Raw genomic sequence first — 14,196 nt, 5'->3', positions numbered from 1 at the left:
AGACCTATGGCATTTATGTCAAATAATTTATGAGGGTATTGATTATCCAACTAAACAAATGATAGAATCTATGTGTCCTGAGGGATTCACATCCTTTACAGATGAAGGAAATGCATGGGAATTCTTACTTGACTTAACTGACAAAACCCGTGAGTGGGAATCAACCCAAGAGAGTGAAAGAATCATAGAAGAAAAAGGATATTTTGTGGATGGGATAGTAGCCAAGGAAGCCCATTTGGATAGCCTAATCAAGAGGATTGAGGCTATTATTCCAAGAGAGCCATCATCAGTCAATTTGGTTAAGATTTGTGCTTGGTGCCAATCCCCTGGACATGTCATGGAAGAATGCCCCAACACCTCTGGGGGCACTTCTAATGATAGTGTTAATGCCTTATACCAGAATAATCCATATAGTAACACATACAATCCAGGATGGAGAAATCACCCAAATTTTTCTTGGAATCAGGGCAACCAAGCAGGACCTTCCAATTTCTATAATCAAGGTCAACCTGGACCCCAAAGGCCTCCCTTTGCACAACAATCTTTTTCTCAAAATACTTTTTCTAGGTCAAATGTAGGACCTCAGGCGAGTTTTCCTAGGGCCCCTCTTCTATCATCTTATCAGCAACCCCCTGGGTTTACCAACACTGGAGAGGCAAGTAGAATAAGTGACTTGGAAAAAAATATGGCCCTCCTCATGACAAGCCATCAAAATCTTATGAGAGAACTTACCCAAGTTGTCTCAATTATGCGTGAGAGGGAGAAGGGAACTTTACCCAGTCAACCAGAGCCTAACCCTAGGCATCATCAGCCTGTTGGTTTACAAGGACCAACTAAAGCACCACTGAATATAGTACAAGGTCAGACTCAACAAGGGCCCTCTAACCAATGCAATGTTGTTTATGCCCTTAGGAGTGGTAGAGAGTACCTACAGAGCGATCCTAAATCTTCCCCATCTATTACTCCTGTTAACTCTTCTTCAATTGAGGACACAAATGTGCCTCTTGTTCCAGGTTCGTCTGATGAACCTAAAGATTTTTCTGAAACTAAAGATGATTTGGTTAAGGAAACCAAAAATGATTCTTCTGAACAGGGGCAAATCCCTAACAGTCCTTATGTTCATCCTGTCCCATTTCCTAATCGCTTGGTAAACAAAAGGAAGACTGCTTCTATGGATAAAATTTTAGAAGTTTTCAAAAAGGTAGAAGTGAACATCCCTCTTTTGGATGCCATATCCCAGATCCCCACCTATGCAAAGGTACTGAAAGATTTGTGTACTCACAAACGTATCACTAGTGTACCCAAAAAGGCATTCTTGGCAGGTAACATTAGTTCCATAATTACTCAACCCATAGCAGCCAAGTATAAGGATCCAGGGAGCCCTACCATATCTTGTATCATAGGCAACACCTATATTGAGCATGCCTTACTTGACCTTGGCGCAAGTGTGAATCTTTTACCTTACCATGTGTACAAGCAACTAGGATTGGGAGAATTGAAAGCCACTGGAACTACTCTTCAGTTGGCAGATAGGTCTGTTAAGATTCCTAAAGGGATGGTTGAGGATGTCTTACTAAAGGTGGAAGAACTTATTTTTCCTGTTGATTTCATTGTGTTAGATACTAAGCCCTTCTCAACCAAGGATGAGATCCCAATAATTCTAGGAAGTCCATTCTTGGCTACCAGTAATGCATTAATCAATTGCCGGAATGGTTTCCTAAGATTATCTTTTGGTAACCAAACTGTTGAGTTTAATATGTTTAGGATAGGCAAGCAACCACATATGGAAGAAGAGATCAATATGTTTGAGGTTTTCTGGATTTTTCTGATGATTTAGTTACCAACTTTGATATTGATTTTGATTCAGAATTCCAAGAGTGTGTGGATGAGTTGGATGATGACAGTGAAAATTTCTTTTCTGAAGTCTTGAGTCTTCACACACTTGTGGAGCTCTTAGGACCCCTTTCCAATTCCATTCCCAAACCTTCCATAGTTGAGCCCCCTAAGCTAGATCTTAAGGAGTTGCCATCTAATTTGAGATATGCTTTCCTAGGGCCTGACCAGACTCTTCCTGTAATAATTTCTTCAAATTTGACTTCTAGCCAGGAAGAGGAGTTACTTAAAGTGTTAAAAGTTAATAAGGAAGCCCTAGGTTGGACCATGGCTGATATCAAGGGTATAAGTCCTTCCATTGTGCAACATCATATACATCTTATGGAGGATTCCAAACCATCCACAGAACCCCAAAGAAGAGCTAACCCAGTGATGATGGAAGCCATTAAGAAAGAGATCCTTAAGTGCTTGGATCATGGAATAATTTATCCTATTTCTGACAGCCAATGGCTAAGCCCAGTTCACGTAGTGCCTAAGAAGTCTGGTGTGACTGTAGTTCTTAATGCCAATAATGAGTTGATCCCTACCCGTATTCAAACAGGATGGCGTGTGTGCATTAACTACAGGAAGTTAAATGCAGCAACCTGGAAGGACCACTTCCTATTGCCATTTATTGATCAGATGTTAGAGAGGTTAGCTGGACATGAATACTATTGCTTTCTTGATGGATATTCTGGCTATAACCAAATCCCAATTGCTTTAGAGGACCAACATAAGACCACTTTTACATGCCCATATGGAACATTTGCTTACAGGTGTATGCCCTTTGGGCTTTGCAATGCCCCTGCTATGTTCCAACGATGCATGATGAGCATTTTTTCTGACATGGTCGAAAAATTCTTAGAAGTATTTATGGATGACTTTTCAATTCATGGGAATTCTTATTCTGAATGTCTTCAACGTCTTTCCCTAGTTTTGAAAATGTGCATATCTAAGAATTTGGTTTTGAATTGGGAGAAACGCCATTTTATGGTTAAATCTAGTATTATTTTAGGTCATGTAATATCCAAGGAGGGAATTAAGGTAGATAGAGCCAAAGTGGATTTAATTGATAATTTACCACCTCCTCAATCTGTTAAGGAGATTCGGTCTTTTCTAGGGCATGCAGGCTTCTACAGAAAGTTTATTAAGAACTTTAGTTAGTTAGCCCGACCTCTCACCTCATTACGTGTCAAAGATCAGATTTTTGAGTTTTCTAAAGAGTGCCTAGAATCCTTCAAGCAACTTAAGAAGGAGTTGACCAATGCACCCATTGTTCAACCACCTGTTTGGACTGAACCTTTTGAACTGATGTGTGATGCTTTGGATTTTGCCATAGGAGCAGTTTTAGGTCAAAGGATTAATAAGTTGCCACTGTCATTTACTATGCTAGTAGAACCTTAAATGATGCACAACACAATTATACAACCACTGAAAAAGAATTTTTAGCTGTTATGTTTGCATTAGAAAAGTTTCGGTCTTACTTAGTTGGTTCACATGTGGTGGTATATACTGATCATTCTGCCCTCAGATACCTAGTTCAGAAGAAGGATGCCAAAGCCCGTCTCATTAGGTGGGTTTTACTTTTGCAAGAGTTTGATTTAGAAATTAGGGATGAGAAAGGAGTTGAAAACCTAGTTGCAGATCATTTATCCCGGCTTCCCAATTCCTTGACTGTTGATTCTCCAGTCAACGAGAACTTTCCAGATAAACAATTATTTTCAATGTCCAGTGAACCATGGTTTGCTGACATTGTCAACTTCTTAGTTTTAGGTGTGACTCCAGATCACTGGTCCACCCAAGATAAGTATAGATTTCATTCCCAAGTTAAGCACTTTTTTTGGGATGATCCTTATTTGTTTAAGATATGTCCAGATCAAATTATCCGACAATGTGTTCCTGATCATGAGCAACATTCCATTCTCTCTTTTTGTCATGATCATGCATTTGGTGGATACTTTGGACCTAAGAAGACTGCCGCAAAGGTTCTCCAATGCGGATTTTATTGGCCCACTCTTTTTAGAGATGCTTTTGATTTTTGCAAGGCTTGCCCCGCCTGTCAGTCTTTTGGCCGTATCAATAAAAGGAACATGATGCCTCTTAACCCCATTTTAGTAGTTGAGATCTTTGATGTATGGAGCATCGATTTTATGGGACCATTCCCTAATTCTTTTGGGAATTTGTACATAATTTTGACCGTTGATTATGTTTCTAAATGGATAGAGGTCATACCTTGTAAATCTAATGACCACAAAGTGGTGGTCCAGTTTCTCAAAGAGAACATTTTTTCCCTCTTTGGTGCACCACGTGCAATAATTAGTGATAGAGGTACTCATTTTTGTAATCAGCCTTTTGAGGCCTTAATGAAAAAGTATGGGGTCACTCATAAGTTATCTACCCCTTATCACCCCCAAATTAATGGCCAAGTGGAGGTGTCTAATAGGCAGATCAAACAAATCTTGGAGAAAACTGTTAATCCCAACCGTAAGGATTGGTCCCTTAGGCTCATTGATGCCTTGTGGGCCCATCGGACTGCATTCAAGACTGACCTTGGCCAGTCTCCCTACCGTTTGGTGTATGGGAAAGCTTGTCACTTACCAGTTGAGTTGGAGCATAAGGCCTTTTGGGCCATTAAGAAGCTTAACTTTGATTTGTCTGATGCGGGAATTCATCGTAGGCTCCAACTCTCTGAGTTGGAGGAACTTAGGAATGAAGCCTATGAAAGTTCTAAGATTTACAAGGAAAAGACCAAAGCTTTCCATGATAAACACATTCTGCGTAAATCTTTTGCAATTGGTGATAAGGTCTTATTGTACAACTCTCGATTGCATCTTTTTCCTGGTAAGCTTAGATCCCGATGGGATGGCCCATTTATTGTTTATAATGTATATCCCCATGGGGCTGTGGAGATTTTGAATCTAGGAACAGGGGTAATTTCGAAGGTTAATGGTCAGCGTTTGAAACCGTTCCTCGAGTTTCCCACTACTAGTAGTGAAGAGGTCATGGATCTCCATGAACCTTTTTACACTGATGACTAATTTTTAATCAGGTATGACCCCCTTGCATTGTCTTTGCTTTTAATTTTTTCCATGCATTGAGGACATTGCATGACTTAAGTGTGGGGGAGGGAAACCAGTTTTTGTTTTTTTTTTTTTCACTTTGTTTTGTTTGTTTTTCTTTTTATTTTTGAGCTTGCTAAGGATGAAGTCCTACTTTGGCTTTTGGCTAATGATCATACCATTCGGTTGCTTGATGTATGAAAATAAAATTTTTGATTAAGGTACCCATTTTGAACGTATAAAAACCCTGTTGAGAAGAAAGAAACAAGCATGTGTCTTGAGATGGGACTTTCTTTTGAAAAATAAGAGACCCCTGTTTTATGGTGATGGACCATATGTAAGTCTGTGGGTTCCTTGTACTTTTGATTTGGAGTTGAGACCTTCTTTTTAATTTGGCATGGGTTGATAAATGCACAATTTTAAATGAAATGTGAAATGTGGTATAAAGAAGAATAAGAGTTGATTCCCTTGGAACTAGACAGGGCATTGCGCCTCAGGAAGCATGGTGTCTTGATCGAAATTCCTTGGGAGGAAACTTCTGAAGTAACTCTAGCATCACTGCCTTTGTGGACATATGCAAAAAGTGAAGCTACATAGTAACTTGGGTGTCTGGTGTTTGCTCCACCATGTCATTCAGGCCAAAAGTAGTGGAGTAGAATAGAGTTTATTAAGCAGAAAAAAAGAGAAAAAAAATGTGCAAATGTCATTATTGCTTGGTAACATGTTTGGTCAAAAACACTCCAACGCCTTAGTCATTGGTTCCCTATTTCTTCACAAGTGGTTTTGCCTTAAGATAAGGATGTTTTGGAAGAGATGAGGTGAGTTCCAAATTAAGAAATATGCTAGTGCCTGGAATTGATAAAGGGTAATAAAAGTTCAAGTGTGGGGGTCCCTTGTAAGAGAAATTATCTTTGCTCCGGATCGGTATGAGCCTTACCTTTAGCCAAAGTTGGGATTTGTTTATTCTGAATTTTGGGTGTATATTCACTGCAAATACCCACGAGACACAACTCGTCCACTAGGGGTGACCTAGGGGTTTAAAGGCTTGTTGCACATGCTAAGTGCAACCGTGATTCCTACGAAAGTGAGTTAGGTTTTTTTTGTTTTTATTCTTTTCTTTTTGTTTTGCTCGAGGAGTAGCAAAGTCTAAGTGTGGGGGAATTCTGATGAGCACATTTATGTGTGAAATCTAGGGTAGTAAAACATGCATTTTACATATTTAGAATGGAGCTACCTTGGGTTTTACTCTCTTTTTGCAGGTTTTATATTTTCAAGGCCTTAAGGATTATCGGGTGTTATATCTTCAATTTTACACGTAAAGAGGTCCTATTTCTTTTCATGGTTGCGAAGAGGATGAAATTCTGAGCAAGATGGACGTGTTCAATTAAAAGTACACATTCGTTTGGTCACCCGTACAAATGATTATTCTTTTCGGGTCAGAAAAAGAATAATGGATCAGAACTGAACCGAGATGCAGAACCAGCCCGTTTGCAATTGTCCCAGAGGTACAAGGAATACTCCAAATGCCAACAAGGATCGATGGACCACATCCTTAAGTGATTAAAGATTTGTTTTTGGTAACAACAGCTACCTAGTTTAGTTGGTGAGCTATGGTGTGCAAAATTCCCTTGCTCACCAAGAGGTCTCAAGTTCGAATCTCATGGTTGTTTTTTTTAGAGGATTTGTTGAAGATTTCCTGCTTTTCATTCACTTAAAGCACTAAGGGCATGGAGGGGATTTCCACATCAAATTAGAAGCAAGGAAAATCGTGGAAGCAAGAAGAGAAGAAAAAAGAAAGGAAAGGGAAGCAAGGGAGAACCAAAGATTGTCCAAATCTTCTCTCTTGTCCACATCTTCTCTCTCCTCCACATCATCACCAAAGATTGTCCAAATCACACAAAGGAAGAAAAAAATCGTCCCTAGGAGAGAGAAAAAGAAGAAAAATAAATTAGAAAAAAAAAAGGAAAGAAAATAAGCAAAAAAAAATTTCTCTAAATTTATTTCTCTCTTCTCTCTCCTCCATCTTAGCACTTTTGGACTCAAAAGATCTCACAATCAATTGTGGGTTTCTCTCTTTTAGGAAAGAGAAAATTGTTACCCTACCTCTCCATTCCCTATAAATACAACTCATGTAAGAGGAGGAGAGACAATTCATTCTTCTTCTAGTTTTTTTTAGTTGCTCTCTCTCTCTCTCTCTCTCTCTTTGGTTTTAGTTCTTCTCTATTTTTGCTTTAATCACTTTTGTAATAGTTTTTTTTATGTCAATTAATGCAAGCACTCTTTTATTTTTATTCAGCCTTTTTATGTTTATGATTTATGCAATTGAGTTGTAATTTTTTAAGTTATAGTTCTAGGCTTAGTTCTAGGTGACAAGATCACGAGCCGTGGAGTAATTTTTTTTCAAGTTCAAGCATTGATTCAAGTAAGTAGGCTCCTTCAGTAGTCTTCTCTCCCCCCTCTCATTCCCTCTTCCGACTACCCTTTCTTTCTTAATTTAGGATTTTTATTTTCAGTCGTTACATTATTGCTATCCCTTTCCCCCAAGGTTCATGGCTAGTGTATGTGTTGGCTTTGCCCCTCCTAGCCATAGAACATCAATTTATTGCTTTTATTTTAATTGTCTCCCTTTCCCTAAAGCCAAGTAGAGTAACCCTTGTAAGAGTGACTCTCTGGTCAAGTAGGGAAGCTCATATTATGATGCATCCCTCGGGCTAAGTAGAGAAACCTACTTGTGAGTCTCTCTCTAGCTTTATCCCCTTTCTTTTACTTTATTTTTATTTCAGCTTTTTTTTCCTTTATTTTTTTTTTTTTTTAATTGCGTGGGTTGTTTATTTTCAATTATTTATATATTTAATTTTAATTGCGTGGCTTGCGTCTTTAAATTCTTAGATGACGAATGGTTAGGACGTTATTTTTAGGACGGTAATTAGAATTACATCACAACCATTAATCAGTTCACTTTCGCATTATTAAAAGAAATTAAAAATAAAGTGGCTGCTCTCCTTGTGTTTGACCCGTAGCTACACTGATCCGTACGCTTACGGTTACATTTTAAAATCTCAAACAACATTGTCTGCTGCCCCTCTATGTGGCCCCTCGAAAATCACTCGGGGAGTGGCACCCCCTCCATCAAGGTAGCTCTTATGCTCTTTGCCCCTTTCCAGAAGGAGACATGAACCCCCCAATAAAATATACCGGTCTATTTTTTGAGCTTCAAATATCCAAATCAAATGAAACATGGTATGAAATTAAGGAAAAATCTGGCACACGGAAGCTTCGTGCCACTGGCTTTTCAACCAAGTGCGATGACCAATTGTGTGAATCAACGGTTCCTCTCGTACTAGGTTGAATTACTATCGTGACACTATCATCACTAGGGTAAAACTAATATGTCTCACGACAGTCTAAACCCAGCTCACGTTCCCTATTGGTGGGTGAACAATCCAACACTTGGCGAATTCTACTTCGCAATGATAGGAAGAGCTGACATCGAAGGATCAAAAAGTAACGTCGCTATGAACACTTGGCTGCCACAAGCCTGTTATCCCTGTGTTAACTTTTCTGACACCTCTAGCTTCAAATTTTGAAGGTCTAAAGGATAGATAGGCCACTCTTTCATGGTTCATATTCATACTGGAAATCAGAATCAAACAAGCTTTTACCCTTTTGTTCCACACGAGATTTCAGTTCTCGTTGAGCTCATCTTAGGACACCTGCGTTATCTTTTAACAGATGTGCCACCCAGCCAAACTCCCCACCTGATAGTGTCCTCTACCTGGATCACCCCACCAAGGCTGGCCTTGGGTCCAAAGGAGGGACAGAGCCCTGCCTCCAACTCACGGAGTATGTAAAATAACGTTAAAAGTAGTGGTATTTCACTTGTGCCGTTTCGAGCTCCCACTTATCCTACTCCTCTCAAGTCATTTCATAAAGTTGGACTAAAGTCAATCTCAACAGTGTCTTCTTTCCCCACTGATTCTGCCAAGCCCGTTCCCTTGGCTGTGGTTTCACTGGATAGTAGACAGGGATAGTGGGAATCTCGTTAATCCATTCATGCGCGTCACTAATTAGATGATTAGGCATTTGGCTACCTTAAGAGAGTCATAGTTACTCCCGCCGTTTACCCACGCTTGGTTGAATTTCTTCACTTTAACATTTAGAGCACTCGGCAAAAATCACATTGCGTGAGCATCCACAAGGACCATCGAAATTCTTTGTTTTAATTAAACAGTCAGATTCCCCTTGTCCGTACCAGTTCTAAGTTGACTGTTCGATGCCCGGGGAAGGACCCCGAGGGGGCCATTCCCAGTCCATCACCCCGACCGGCACGCGGTGGCCTACTCTCACTGTGAAAGCAGCTCGAGTAGTCTGTCGATAGCTGATGGGTTTAAAACTGGGACCCTGTGCCTAGCCCTCAGAGCCAATCCTTTTCCTGAGGTTACGGATCCATTTTGCCGACTTCCCTTGCCTACATTGTTCCATCGACCAGAGGTTGTTCACCTTGGAGACTTGATGCAGTTATGAGTACGATCGTGCGTGGTCGGCACTCGGTCCTCTGGATTTTCAAGGGCTGCCAGGGGTGCACCGGACACCACACGACGTGCGGTGCTTTTCCAGCCGCTGGACCCTACCTCTGGCTAAGCCATTTCCAGGGTGGGAAGGTTGTTAAACAGAAAATATAACAATTCCCGAGGCCCCCGTCGATGTCTTCGGGCTTCCTAACGTTGCCATCAACCGCCACGTCCCGGTTCGAGAATTTTAACCCAATTCCCTTTCGGAGCACGTGAGCATACATGCTCTCTAACGGGCTTCCCCCGTCCCTTAGGATCGACTAACCTATGTCTAAGTGCTGTTCACATGGAACCTTTCCCCTCTTCAGCCTTCAAAGTTCTCATTTGAATATTTTCTACTACCACCAAGATCTGCACCGACGGTCGCTCCGCCCAGGCTCACGCCCCAGGTTTTATGGCGACTGTCGTGCCCTCTTACTCATCAGGGCCTATCAGTTGCCCCGACGGTTGAGTATAGGTTGCGCGCTTCAGCGCCATCCATTTTCGGGGCTAGTTGATTCGGCAAGTGAGTTGTTACACACTCCTTAGCGGATTTTGACTTCCATGACCACCGTCCTGCTATCTTAATCGACCAACACCCTTTGTGGGTTCTAGGTTAGCGTGCAATTCGGCACCGTAACCTGGCTTCTAGTTCATCCCACATCGCCAATTCTACTTACCAAAAATGGCCCACTTGGAGCTATCAATTCCATGGCGTGGCTCAACAAAGCAGCCACACCATCCTACCTATTTAAAGTTTGAGAATAGGTCGAGGGCGTTGTGCCTCCGATGCCTCTAATCATTGGCTTTACCCAATAGAACTCGCCTGTGGGCTCCAGCTATCCTGAGGGAAACTTCAGAGGGAACCAGCTACTAGATGGTTTGATTAGTCTTTCGACCATATACCCAAGTCAGACGAATGATTTGCATGTCAGTATCACAGCGGGCCTCCACCAGAGTTTTCTCTGGCTTCGCCCTGCTCAGGCATAGTTCACCATCTTTTGGGTCCCGACAAGTATACTCTCACTCGAACCCTTCACAAAAGATCAAGGTTGGTCAATGGTGCAACCCACAAGGGGATCCCACCAGTCAGCTTCCTTATTCCTTATGGGTTTTACTCGCCCATTGACTCGCACATAAGTCAGACTCCTTGGTTCGTGTTTCAAGACAGGTCAAATAGGGAGCCCGACAGGCCGATGCCCGAAGCATGCAGTTGCCAATAGGCATGCCATCGAGGCACATGTTGCCTACCATGATCATGGTGATGACATCTCCTCAAGCAAAACGCGATAACCCGGCTTGGGACGCCATCGCAATCCACATCGGTCTATACCCCGAGTCGAGGGCGGACTGATTATTAACCGTTTCGCATCCAATCAAGATGCATCGTTGGCCCCCATCTGCTTCCCTCCCGACAATTTTAAGCACTCTTTGACTCTCTTTTTAAAGTCCTTTTCATCTTTCTCTCACGGTACTTGTTTGTTATTGGTGTCTCGCCCATATTTAGCCTTGGATGAAATTTACCGCACAATTGGGGCTACATTCCTAAACAACCCGACTCGTCGACAGCGCCTCGTGGTACGATAGGGTTCGAACATGAAGAGGATCTCACCCTCTCCGGCACCCCCTTCCAGGGGACTTGGGCCAGGTCCACCACTGAGGATGCTTCTACAGACTACAATTCGAATGACAAAGCCGCACGATTCTCAAGCTAGGCTCTTCCCGGTTCGCTCGCCGTCATTAAGGGAATCCTCGTAAGTTTCTTATCCTCCGCTTATTGATATGATTAAACTCAGTGAGTAGCCCCGCGTGACCTGGGGTCACTGTCGAAATGCCATCGAATGGTAATCAGGGTCACCAGAGCCCAATGGGAGCAGAACACACACATGATGTCTGAACAATTGCAAAGTGGCTCGACCCACCACTCATCGTGAAGCTTGTCACACAAGGAGCCCTTGACTTTGGGCTGACTGCACCTCAAACAGAGACACAGGGGGCCAATCTTTGCTCCGCACCACCACCACAAGGGGTAAAGGAGGTGGGGCAACATGACACATGACACCCAGGCAGGCATGCCCTCAGCCCGATGGCTTAGGGCGCAACTTGCGTTCAAAGACTCGATGGTTCATGGGATTCTACAATTCACACCAAGTATCACATTTCTCTACGTTTTTCATAGATGCAAGAGCTGAGATATCCATTGCCGAGAGTCGTTAAGATAAAGATTCGAATCTAGGATGACCACACCACACCAAAGGCGCAATGATGTCATGTCCTTTTCGTTGCGAGTTCCTTGGCACCGACTGCGCCGGTGGTTGTGTTTGGGTCAAATGCTACGAAGGATCGTAGGCCAACCTTTTACAAGGGTCAGGAAGGAAGGAGCTCACGCTCCCACGCCCTACCTTGATCGCATAACACAACATGTTCACGAGTCATGCTAGGCAGGTATCGACAATAATCCTTTCGCAGGTTCACCTACAGAAACCTTGTCACGACTTCTACTTCCTCTAAATGATAAGGTTCAATGGACTTCTCGTGACGTTGATGGAGGTGAACCACCCACGTCGTCACGATCTGAACACTTCACTGGACCATTCAATAGGTAGGAGCGACGGGCGGTGTGTACAAAGGGAAGGGACGTAGTCAACGCGAGCTGATGACTCAAGCTTACTAGGAATTACTCATTGAAGACCAACAATTGCAATGATCTATCCCCATCACGATGAAATTTTCAAAGATTACTTGAGCTCGTCGGCCAAGGCTATAGACTCATTGAATACATCAGTGTAGCGCGTGTGCGGCCTAGAACATCTAAGGGCATCATAGACCTGTTATTGCCTCAAACTTCCATAGCTTGAGAACTCACTTACTTGGTGCCTTGGATAAATGAGGGCACCTCTATTTATAGTCACTCTTAGTTACAATGATTGGCTAAGATATGTACATGTGTCTTACATCCAAAGATTGGGGTGGAAACTAGAAGCTTCCCGTCTCCTTAGTGGAGAACTCTAGAAACCTCCCTATATAATATTTCCTTATAAAATATCTAGAGTTCCACACTTTGGTAGAAATCTCTAGAAATTGGGCCTTACTAAGCCCAATGGTCTAAGTCCATGGGCTTAATGGCTTGACCTGTGGGCCTTCAGTGGGCGGTCTGTGACACTCTCCCCCACCTAATTCGGTGACGTCCTCGTCGCATCTTCTTTGTGGAACCTTTGTATGTGGTCTTGGAACTGCCATAAAGAGTCGACGGGTTACCAACTTGCTTCGCTCTCTGGTAGCTCCTTCCACTTGACTAAGTATTCCCTACTAAGTGGTACTCCTCATCTTCGGATGACTCGATCAGTGATCATGTATTCAGCCTCCTTATCGTAGGAAGTAGTGATAGCCATTGGTGCTCTTATTGAGGCTCCACGACTTGGGTCTTCCTTATCTCTATGGTATGGCTTTATTAGGCTTGCATGGAAGACTGGATGGATCTTGAGTTTAGGAGGTAGGCTCACCTCATAGGATACTTTGCCCACCTTTTTGGTTATCTCGAATGGGCCTTCCTACCTACATACCAGCCCCTTATGTACCTGCCTTAGGGACTTAAATTGTTGGGGTAGAAGCTTCACAAGTACCAAGTCCCTGATCTTGAAGTTTTCTAGTCGCCTCCCTTTGTCAGCCCATTTCTTCATCTTTTTGGTGGCCTTGTCTAGGTATGACTTAGCCACATCTAGCTTTTCTTGCCACTCCTTGGCAACCTTAAATGCCGAAGGGCTCTTCCCTATGTAGCCGGTCATCACCGTATTTGGTGTTAAGGGTTGTCGTCCCGTGGCAATTTCAAATGGACTTTGGTTCGTAGCCTTACTTCGTTGGAGGTTGTAAGAGAACTGAGCCATATCAAGCAACTTGGCCCAGTCATGTTGGTTAGCACTCACGAGTGTCCTCCAACAAGCTATTAATGCACTCTGTTTGCCCATCGGTCTTGGGATGGAAGCTTGTTGACAAGTGTAGCGATGATCCCAACAACTTGAATAGCTCTGTCCAGAACCTCCCTGTGAAGCGAGGGTCTCGATCACTTATTATGGATTGTGGCACACCCCAATGTTTGATGACATGCTTTAGAAATAGCCTTGACGCTTCTTCTGCCGTACAATCCCTTGGTACTGCCACGAATGTGCCATATTTTGAAAATCTGTCAACCACCACCATTATTAACCCACATCTTTCTGACTTGGGTAGGGCATTGATGAAGTCCATAGAGACACTCTCCCATGGTCTTTTTGGTATGGGAAGTGACTCCAGTAGTCCCCTGGGTGGTTGCTGCTCCACCTTATCTTGTTGGCATATAAGACAAGTTCTCACATAGGCCTCTATGTCATCCCACATCTGAGGCCAATAGTAAGCCGCTTCCAACAATGCCCGCATGCACCTTTGTCCTGGGTGGCCAGCCCATTTAGTGTCGTGGCATTCACGAATGAGGTTCCTCCATAGGTTACTCCATTTAGGCACATAGAGTCTCCTCTTATTAGCATAGAGCAAGCCATTTTGCTCCCAAAATCTTCATGTCTTGCCTTCCCGTGTAAGGGTAAGTATGTTCTTAGCCACAGGATCATTTTGGAGGCCCACTTTGATCAACTCTAGAAGTTCCCCCTCCGGTTGGCTAAGAGAAGATAACTCCGCCTTTCTACAAAGCGCATCAGCCACCTCATTGGCCTTACCCGGCTTGT

General features: G+C 42.9%; 1 non-coding gene and 1 pseudogene across 1 annotated transcript; both read right to left on the bottom strand.

Moving 5' to 3' along the window:
* Positions 1–8,124: 8,124 nt before the first annotated feature.
* Positions 8,125–11,304, bottom strand: LOC122069100 (annotated as a pseudogene).
* A 233-nt stretch (positions 11,305–11,537) lies between these two features.
* Positions 11,538–11,693, bottom strand: LOC122069088. Its single transcript, XR_006137357.1, has one exon. It is a non-coding gene; the product is annotated as a 5.8S ribosomal RNA (ribosomal RNA).
* Positions 11,694–14,196: the final 2,503 nt, after the last annotated feature.

This window comes from Macadamia integrifolia, unplaced genomic scaffold (genome assembly GCF_013358625.1).
Source record: "Macadamia integrifolia cultivar HAES 741 unplaced genomic scaffold, SCU_Mint_v3 scaffold532, whole genome shotgun sequence".
NCBI classification, from domain to species: Eukaryota; Viridiplantae; Streptophyta; class Magnoliopsida; order Proteales; family Proteaceae; genus Macadamia; species Macadamia integrifolia.
The sequence above is the reverse complement of the archived record's forward strand: the minus strand, read 5'-3'. Positions and strand labels throughout refer to the sequence as shown.